A 10,441-nucleotide genomic window follows, 5' to 3' on the forward strand; every position below is an offset into this window, starting at 1 on the left:
ATTTTCTTATTTGTTCATACACCATTTTCCTGATTTCCTTTAGTTGTCTGTCCATGATTTCCTTTGGCTCATGGAGCATATTTAAGACAACTGATTTAAAATCTTTGACTATTAATTCAAATGTCTGGGCTTCCAGAGGAAAATTCTGTCAAATTCTTTTTCTCCTGTGAATGGGCCATATTTTTCTGTTTCTTTGTATGTTTTGTAATTTTTTGTTGAGAACTGGATATTCTGAGTATTATAATGTGGTAAATTTAGAAATCAGATTCTCCCACTCTTCGGGGATTGTAGATTTGTTTTTCCTGTTGAGGGCTGGAACTGCCTGTTGGTGACTTTTCCAAACTATTTTTGCGAAGTATGTATGTATTGTCGCTGAGGTTTCTCTTCTATTGTCTCTGTGGTTGGCTGGTGACCTGAAAAAGATTTCCTTAAATGTCTGGCTGCAGGTAGACAGGGAAAGGTTCTGTCTCTTTAAATCTCCCAGGAGACGGCACTGAGGGAAGCTGCTGCTGCCAAAAGGGCCGAGTCCAAGGCGAGCACCTGTGCCAGTCCCTCAGGGCATGACTGGGCCACCACAACACAACCCCAAGGTTCTGGAGTACAAAATTCACACTGCCTTCCCTGGCAGCAGCCAGCTGCTCCCGGAAGGAGGGCTGTTCTCCCCACAGCCACAGCAGGACTGAGGGATGGGGGTGGCAGCTCCACACACGCTGCTCGCTTGCGAGAGATCAGCAGCCTCTCCCTTCCTCGGGCACGCCCCAGCTGTTACTGTGTCTGATCTGGTTCCAGAGTCTGAGCTCATGACTCTGGTTGCTCTCTTCAGCATAATGGCCACTTCAGGGGAGGACCGACCTCTAAAGCCGCCTGCTGCATCACCTGGTCCTGAGGTGAACCACCGCTGCACTTTGATATACAGACTTAAAATGCACTTTTCCAACACAGTCATCATTTATATCCTTCCCTACAAATCCCTATTCCACAGTGCTCCTCTATTTCACCTACCATGTTTCATCACATTTTCACTTTCATTCCAAATTAATATTTTGTTTTCCCTTTATTTCCAGTAATTTTTGGCTTGTTTCATGATAACCTTGGCTTTTTGGGTCCCATCACTTCCTTCTGTGTATTTTTTCTTGCACTGCCCTATCTGCACCAAGATTACTGCTCCCACTGCTTTCATCTGCAGGCAGACACACTGTTGTTGCCTATGGATTCAGGAAGTTTTTTAGCAGCAATCAATTGCCTGGCTGCTCAGCCTGCAGTGCCCCCACCTAACTGCCCCACCAGGAGCCCTGCCCCACGTCAGCACACACACCCTCCTCTGGGTTGGGCCCCCACCTAACTGCCCCACCAGGAGCCCTACTCACCTCAGCACACACGGCCTCCTCTGGGTTGGGCCCCCACCTACCTGCCCCACCCAGAGCCCTGCCGCTCCTTGGCACACACACCCTCCTCTGGGGTGGCCCCCACCTAACTTCCCTACCAGGGGCCCTGACACGCCCTTGGCACGCGTGCCCTCCTCTGTGGTAGCCCCCACCTATCTGCCCCACCAGGAGCCCTGCCCCACCTTTGGCACCCACGCCCCCTCTGTGGTGACCCCCACCTACCTGGCCCACCAGGAGCCCTGCCTCCTCTCAGCACGCACACCCTCGTCTGGGGTGGGTTTCCTGAGGGCCGCTCCCGTCTTGTACTGCACACCCCTCTGACCATGTTGTTCTGCAGTCTGTTCCCATTTGCTTTCTTTTTTTTTTTTTTTTGTGAGGAAGATCAACGCTGAGCTAACATCTGTGCTAATCCTCCTCTTTTTGCTGTGGAAGACTGGCTCGTAGCTAACATCTACTGCCAATCCTCCTCCTTTTTTTTCCCCAAAGCCCCAGTAGATAGTTGTATGTCATAGTTGCACATCTTTCTAGTTGCTGTATGTGGGACGTGGCCTCAGCATGGCCGGAGAAGCGGTGCGTCGGTGCTCGCCCGGGATCCGAACCCGGGCCGCCAGCAGCGGACAAGCACACTGAACTGCTAAGCCACGAGGCCGGCCCCCGTTTGCTTTCTCTTCTTCAAGGCATCACTATTTCTGGTCCAACAACAATTTCCCTTCTTATTTTCCTGTGAAGTCATACCTTTACTCGTTTATGTGTCTCCTTATATTTTTAAGTATTGGATCAGGGAAGGGAAACTATAGCATTCTAGATATGCTATTTTGATTTAGAAGTCTCCCGTGACATTTTGCTTTCAAAACTTTCAATGAAAAATTTTTCACAGTCCCAGTCTCTGGTTCATGCCACATTCCTCACCGAAAGTTAAAATGGGCACCGTCCCTGAACCTTTGGCAAGTCTGGCTGAGGACTGTGGCCACTCTTGCTATCTGCTGGCCAGCACACATGGGACAGTGAAGTCACCCGTTGGCTGGGCCAGGGCAGCAGCAGGGCAAGGACCAAAACGCCTGTATTCAGATGTGGTAGGAAAACCCTGGACTCCCCGGTAGCCAGAACTCACCACCGTCAGGCAGAGCTGTGTGGAGAACACCAGCTGTGAGATGACCTGCTGTAGGCCCCACGCTTCCCTCTTTCTCATGCCAGGAATCCAAACAGGTCTCCTTGGTGACCATGAGACCCTCGTACTCATTAGGCAAAGCACTGCTTGTCCCTCTAGTGGTGCACAGGCAGAAGCAAAAGCCCACATTCTTCACCCGATACAGTCGTCACCCGATACTAACCCCACATACCAACGAGGGTTCTGAGACTCGAGAGGTGAAGTGATTGCCCACGTCCCAAAGCCCATCAGTGGGAGAGCCAGATTGGTCTGTCTCTAAAATGTGCTCTTGTTGCTGCATTTTGTCCCCTTTGGCAGGATAACCAGTACTACATCATATATTCCCTATTATTTCTCTTTCTGTAGGTTGCAAAGGATCAACAACAGGAAACAAGGCAGCCTGTGGAAGGAAACGGTGCTGAAAATGAAGTTTGGGCTTCAGGTAAGATATTTTGCAGTTTGAGTCGTGTCGACGTCTACTCTAGATTCTCTAGAGAGTTAAATGTTTTCTAAGGAAAAGTCACCAGTGGATACTCAGGGTCTAGGACACTTGTTGTCTTGGTGATATAGAGGACAAGCTTGAGCTCACACAGAGTGTCTGCAAACAGCCCTGACATCCAGCATGCTCGCCCCACCACCTGCTGTGTGTGCCAGAAAGCAGTAGGTCCAAGAGGTGGAGCTGGACACCTGGCTGAAGCATCAGCTAGCAAACCATCTGCAAACAGCTGAGAGCTGGCTCTGGGCATCCTTCTGCGTGGCCACCAGTCTGATCTGTGGAACCTGTGATGAGCAATGGTGGCCAGCTTACTAATGGACACACAGAGCAAGGTCCCACGGGAAAGTGTGATGAGCGATTGAAACAAAAGGTCCGATGAGTTCCACAGAAGCTTAAACTCAGCCAACCACATCCTGCCTGCTGAAGTTTTGAGTAATTTCAGGTGGAGTCTTCACTGTTCACATGTCCTGATCCTTCCAGTGTGCTTCTGAAATGGTGTCACCTCATTTACAAAAGCATTCAACACTCAGCTTTTAAACAGCTGATGTTTACTCTGATAATCTCTCATCGTTGTGCATCCCTTTCAAGTGCACAAAGCACTTCTCAAGTATGTAATTTTAATCTTTTCAATACGCCGTGTGTAGGAATCAGTGACTCCTACTTCTAGAAAGGAGATGGAGGCTGAGAGGGTTAGTTTGATTTTTACATAATTCCAGAAAGGATTTAAAGTGAGTAAGGATTATAAAATACAAACCAATGGCATCAATGAAAAAGGGAGGAAAAAGGAAGAAAAAAATTTGTAAAATGGAGCCTGAGCCTGCAGGTTCCACTCACGGGGCAGGTTGATTCCTAGGATGGACTGACAGGCAGACAAACGAGCACCATGGATGCATGTGTGAGCACCGTGCACATGGGTGTAAGTATTCTTAAGGGCTTTCATGACCTAGCAAGACAGTGAGGGATTCTCAGGCCAGGGCCCGAGGCAAAGCGGAAACCCAAAGAGAACCCGCTAGGCACTGGAGCCTCTGCCCTAGAGCATCTGCCGACCCTGATATTCACAGCTTTACAGGAGGGAGAAAGAGAAGACCACGCTCTAAGCACAGCCAAAATGGGAGGCCAGTAAGTTATCCTATCTAGATTGGACCCTTAAATGGCTGTGCCCACATTGTAGTGAACCAGAAGGAACTCAGTTCTCCCCCCGAAAGGACTCAGGGATAATCAGCCATCTCAAACCTTGGAGCTGAAAGGAAAAGAGAAAAATCACTGCTGAGTGTTTGGAACAACAGGCTGTCCCTCACTTTGCACTGGGTGAGTGGTCCAGAAAACCCTCCATCTGAGAATTCATGTGGAGTGATTCTGGACTGGTCATTCCCAGACGCCAGGCAGAACTCCTCTCTGAGGAGCCCCTTCATCCCAGGCTTCTTTATCAAGACTTTTCACAAATAAAACTACAAAGAAAATGAACAGCTCTCAGTGAAAAATGACCGACTACACATGGCAACAAAGCACAATGAGTCAGAGTCAACGGAAACTAGCAGAAATAGACACACAGAGACATCGGGTATTGGACTTAGCAGACGAAAACACAAAGTAACTGATTATTTGTTTAGAGAAATAAAAGGCAAAGTTAAAAATACCTGAAAAGAACAGAAAAGTATTTTTTTAATTACCAAGCACATTTGAAAAAGAAGCAAATAAAACTTATAGAAATGAAAATTATCACCAAAATAAAAAAGTTGACTGATGGATTTAACAATACATTAGACACAGTTGAAAAGTGAATTAGTGAACTAGAAGCTAGAGCTGGAGAAATTACTCAAATAGATACAGAAAGACAAAGAAATGCAAAATACGAAGGAAAGTGAATGAGGATAGAGTCTTAAGTCTATGATATGTGTCATCAGAGTCCCAGAAAGACAGAAGAGAAAGTCAAGAAAAGGCAATGTTTAAGGAGATGATGGCTGATAATTTGCCAACACTGTCATAAGATACCAACTCACAGATTCACAAAGTCCACTGAATCTAAGATGGTAAATAAAATTCTAGATACATCATAAGTAAACTGACGAACGCCTGAGACAAAGAAAATATATATTTTTAAATATCCAGTGATAAAAAACAGATTCTCTTCCAAGGAGTTGTTGATTAACTAACTTAATTCATACTAATGGAAGCCAGAATGAAGTTGAGTCATACCTGTAACATGATGGTGAAAAGTGAGTCTAGGATTTTATACCTGGTTAATGTATCTTACGAATGAGGATGAAATAGACATTTCTACATCTCAGTACAAAATGTTAGAAAAATGAAAAATATACCATTTATGATAGCATTTTAAAAAAATGAGGTCCTTGGGAACAAACCTAACAAAAAAAGTCCAAGACTTGTCGAGAAAATTATGAAACTTAAAAAGAGACATTTTAAAGAGACCTAAACAAATGAAGAGATATATATTGTTCATGGAGTGTAAGTTATATTGTAAATACATCAAATTTCCCAAATAGAGTCAACGCAACCTCAATCAAAATCCCAACAAGTGTGTGTGTGTGTGCGGGCGTGTGTGTGTGTAACTTGAAAAGCTGATTCTTAACTGTATTTTGAATTTGAATTAACTGGAATTTGAAAGGATCAAGAACAGCCGAGACACCCTTGAAGAAAAGGGCAGTGTAGGAAGACTTGCCTTACTATTCCTTTAAAGCTTTATCAGTTAAAGACAGTGTGCTCTTTTTGCAGAGATAAATGTAGAGATCAGTGAGATGGATTAGAGATGCCAGGAGAACATCCATAAACACATGGACATAATTTTTGGCAGATGTGATTGATAATAGGAATAGATTTTTGAATAAAATCTGCTGGAATAATTTGGTACCTATGTGGGCAAAACAATGAAATTAGACCCCTACTTTGTACTATTCACAAAAATCAATTCCATGTGGACTAAAGACATAAATGTAAAGGAAAAACTATAAAAACTTTTGTAAGATAATATTCGATAATATCTTTACGTCCTCATGGTATACAGTCGTCCCTCTGTATCACGGGGGATTGGTTCCAGGACCCTCCATGGATACCAAAATTCACAGATGTTCAGATCCCTACAAGTGGCTCTCCATATCTGTGAGGTCACATCCAAGGATCAAAAACACAGTATCTGGGTACAGTCACGCATTGCTTAAAGACGGGGATACACTGTGAGAAATGCATCACTAGGCAATTTTGTCATTGTGTGAACATCATAGAGCATACTTACACAAACCTAGATGGTATAGCCTACTGCACACCTAGGCTATGTGGTACTAATCTTATGGGACCACGTTGTATGTGTGGTCGGTCATTGACCAAAATGTGGTTATGCGGTGCATGACTCATTTTCGATCCACAGTGGATTGAATCCACAGATGCAGAACCCGAGGATACGGAGGGCTGACTACATAAGGATTTGTTAAGTAAGGTTTTTTTTAAAGGCACTAATCATAAATATAGATGTGCATAAATTAGACTACACTAAAATTAAGAACTTCTGGTCATCAAAAGGTGCCATTAAAAAGTGAAAAGTGGGCCGGCCCGGTGGTGCAAGCGGTTAAGTGCGTGCGCTCCGCTGGGGCGGCCCGGGGTTCCCCGGTTCGGATCCCGGGCACACACCGACGCACCGCTTGTCAAGTCCTGCTGTGGCAGCGTCCCATATAAAGTAGAGGAAGATGGGCATGGGTGTTAGCCCAGGGCCAGTCTTCCTCAGCAAAAAAAGAGGAGGATTGGCAGATGTTAGCTCAGGGCTGATCTTCCTCACAAAAAAAAAAAAAGAAAGTGAAAAGTCAACCAAAAATTGGAAAAATATTTGCAACACGTAATTGAGAAAGGACTAGGAATCCAGAATATATAAAGAGCTATGACTCAATAAGAAAAAATGGACAAATGACTGAACGGGCACTTCGCAGAAGAGGAAACCCAGAAGGCCAATAAACATGTGAAAAGTGCTAACTGTATCATTAATCAGGAAATGCAGCCTGAAACCACGTGTGGCAGCACAATCTACCCACCACATGAGCAAAACGTGAACCTTACGTTACCAGGTCCTGGCGAGGGTGGGGCTGTGGGAACACGTGCAACTGGCGGGTTTGAATTGATACATCCACTTTGGGATGGTGTGACCTCCCTCAGCTGAGCCCGAGCTGACCAAGGCCCATCAGTTCGTTCCAAGCGTGTGTCTTAGAGAAATTCTCGCCTGAGCGCACCAGGAGACGTGAGCACTGTTCATAGCGGCCTCCCACTGGGAACAACTAGGACACCCAGTGAGTAACCCGTGGACCGCCCGTGATGGAACACCGTCGTCACAGGGGCGCGTCTCCTACACGGCTTCACGTCCCGTGGACCGCCCGTGATGGAACACTGCCATCACAGGGACGCATCTCCTACATGGCTTCGCTTGGAGAGAGAGAAGCAAGAAACTGCCTACGCTCTGATTTCCTCTGTACAAAGTTCAAAAAAAGGCAACAAGAAACGCCGTGTTGTTGAGAGAAGGTGCCAGTGCACTAGACGTGTGTAAAAAGGGGGAGAATGCTGCCCACGCGGCCATCTGTTGGCCACAGGGGTGGGAAGGAGGGGGCTGTGACTGGAGAGGACACACAGGAGCCCTCACCGTGGGAGTCCTCATGTGGGCTGTCCCTGTCTCGTTATTCTTTTAAATGTAATAAATGTTTTATCCACTCTTCTACATATGTGATGTATTTCACAATAAGAACAGAAAGTAGCCCGGGTAGACGATGTATTCATTTCTAACCTCTGGCTGCCCATCACAGCAGGCAGGGGGAGCGAGCAGGGCACAGTGCCGGGGAGGAGGATTCTCGCCTAGACCCAGCTGTGAGTAAACCCAGCTGTGAGTAAACCCAGCTGCTCTCCCCAGGAACGGGCCCCCACCTCCTGGCAGGAGGGCAGGACACAAGGTGCCGGAGCCCTGCGCCTTGGTCTTCTGTGCAGACCGGGCCGGCCTCTGGGCCTGTGTGCCAAGGGCTCGCGGGACCCTCTGCACACCTCCCCCGGGGTATTTATGGTGACTTTCCTTTGCTCTGCAGGAGCTGGGGAGCCCACGCTGGCCAAGTCGCCCATCGGGGAGACCCCCTCCTCTGAGATCCCGCCTGGGGGGTCAGCAATGGAAAACTTCCTGCTCCCGGACTCACTGGCCTGCAGCAGCCGGGATGTGCCATCCCAGAAGCCCCAGGACGGCCTCCCAGGGAGCCAGAAGGCCCGGAGCGAGGAGTCCACCAGCATCAACATCGACGATGAGCCGGAGGAGGGGCAGGCCATCCAGGGGGTGTGCCACGTGCAGCAGCAGCAGCCTCCAGGACCCACACAGGAGGCGGCTCTGGGCGAGGCTGCGCCGTCCAGCCAGGGCGCCGAGGGCCTGCCTGCCGCTGCGGGAGAGACCAGGGTCGACATGCACCCCGTCCTCAGTGTGGAGAACGGCGGCCCCTCCGGAGAGGCCTCTGAGCCGAGCGCCGGCTCTCCACCGCAGTCCCAGTGACCACAACGCCCAGACACCCAGAGCTTCGGGGGGCTCGTGGGGTGTCTAGGGTGTTCAGAGGCAGGGCATCTTCCAGGATCTCCAGAATGCCTCCCCTCCGTGCAGGCACCCGTGGGGCCCGGCGGGTCCGCTTCCTCGGAGGAGAGCGCGGGGCACCGCGATGCGCATTCCTGCGCCTGCGCAGGCCTGTCGTTCTCTGCAAGAGGCAAGAAGAGGGAGCCAGAGCTGCTGCTCTGATTTTGGCTGTATGGGAAGATTTTAATGAATTCTGCATTTTCTTCAGTTTGGAAGCCGTAGTTTTCTGAACACGTCTCATGTTCTTCCCGGGAGAAAGCAGATTCGAAATGGACTTGGCGCCATGTTTTCACTTTGGTTGATTAGTAATGTTGATAACTCTATGAGTTTAAGTAGCTTTTAAGGAAATTGTTCAAAATTTCTTAGGAAGTTTTATAGGAAATAATAAAAATAAATTTTAATGGCAATAAACTTGAAATTGTCTTGGTAAATTTTAAATCTTTGGCTTTTGGGTGGCTGTGTCGGTGGAGGGCGGGTGGGGAGTTGGGGGTGGACCCCTCCCCCCGCCGCCCCGCCCCGCCCCCCAGCCTTGGGCTCTGAAGTCCAGTGTGAACTAGGCCTGGGTCTGGGCTTCCAGAACCGCTCCCAAGCCTTCCCCAGATGGGAGCTGCCCCAGCCTCCTCCCGTCACTCCCCAGCCCCCAGGCCAGCCAAGATCTATCCTGAGTCAGACCCACCACAGGCACTGACCCTCCACGGGCCCAGCAGTGGCGACGCTGTTTCTCTGAGCAAAGTGATGCACCTCCAAACCCCACCAGCAGGCCCCACCCTAAACTGCCATGTGACCAGCTTGCCACCACCACACTTCCTGGAGGAGGTGTGCCCTGGGGGCAGGCTCCTTGGCCTTCCCGTGCCTCAGTTTCCTCCTCCATGAACCATGTGATAAAGTGGTTTGCTTCCCGGACGCCTGCCCACCCAGCAACACCTGTGTTACCCCTGCCCGGTTCCTGCACGCCCCTCCACTCACCCTCCCTGTCCGCACCTGCTCAGATACCCTTTTCTTCTTCGGTCACCAAGTCCATTTCCACCCCTCCCTCTTGATGCAACAAGAGGGGGACCCCCTGTAAGGCCTGCGCACACCATCGGGCCCCTCCAGGGAAGGCCAGCCCTCCTGTGGAAGCACCCTCCCCCACTCCTCCGTCGCTGCTCATGGGCCCCACTGGGGCTGCCCATCAACAAAGTCAGTGGGCGGAGCCTCTGGGCCATGCCTCCAAGTTGAAGGCTGCCACACCCTCCTGCCTGCCAGGAGACCTGGAGCCACCCGCTGACCTCCACTCTACTCTGCCCTCCTTCGTTGGAGGGGTCCCTCTAGGCTTGCCAGCTGCACTCTGGACCCTGCCCCCAGCCCCTCAAGCCTGCAGAGGCCTGGTTCCCCCAAGTCCTGTTGCTGGAACTGCTGCTACCCCAATTACTTGCACCTTGACTGTGGCACCACATGGTGGCTGCCCTGGCCTCGTGGTGTGGGAGCCTCCAAATCCACACAGCTCATGGGCCTGAGGAGCCCGGTCACTCACCTGACTGCAACCTTTAAGAGTAGATGAGCCTCTGGCTTCTAGAGGGGAGATGGTCTCTGCCTCCCACGCAAACTCAAACCACAAGATTCCCCAAATAGAGGCCAGGCTTGGAAGCTGGGTGGCTAAAATGTTTTGACAAAAAGAATGACAGGCACCACATGCTGGGCATTGAGCTGGGTGCTATGGATACAATTTGGGCGCCATCTGAGTCATGAACATGGAATAAGACCTAGGAAAGGAGATACGCAGAAAGGGCTTCCAGGCTATATGGCGAGCTTTGTACTACGACACAATTAGAACTTGCATA

The sequence above is a fragment of the Diceros bicornis genome, chromosome 20 (genome assembly GCF_020826845.1).
Source record: "Diceros bicornis minor isolate mBicDic1 chromosome 20, mDicBic1.mat.cur, whole genome shotgun sequence".
Lineage (NCBI taxonomy): Eukaryota > Metazoa > Chordata > Mammalia > Perissodactyla > Rhinocerotidae > Diceros > Diceros bicornis.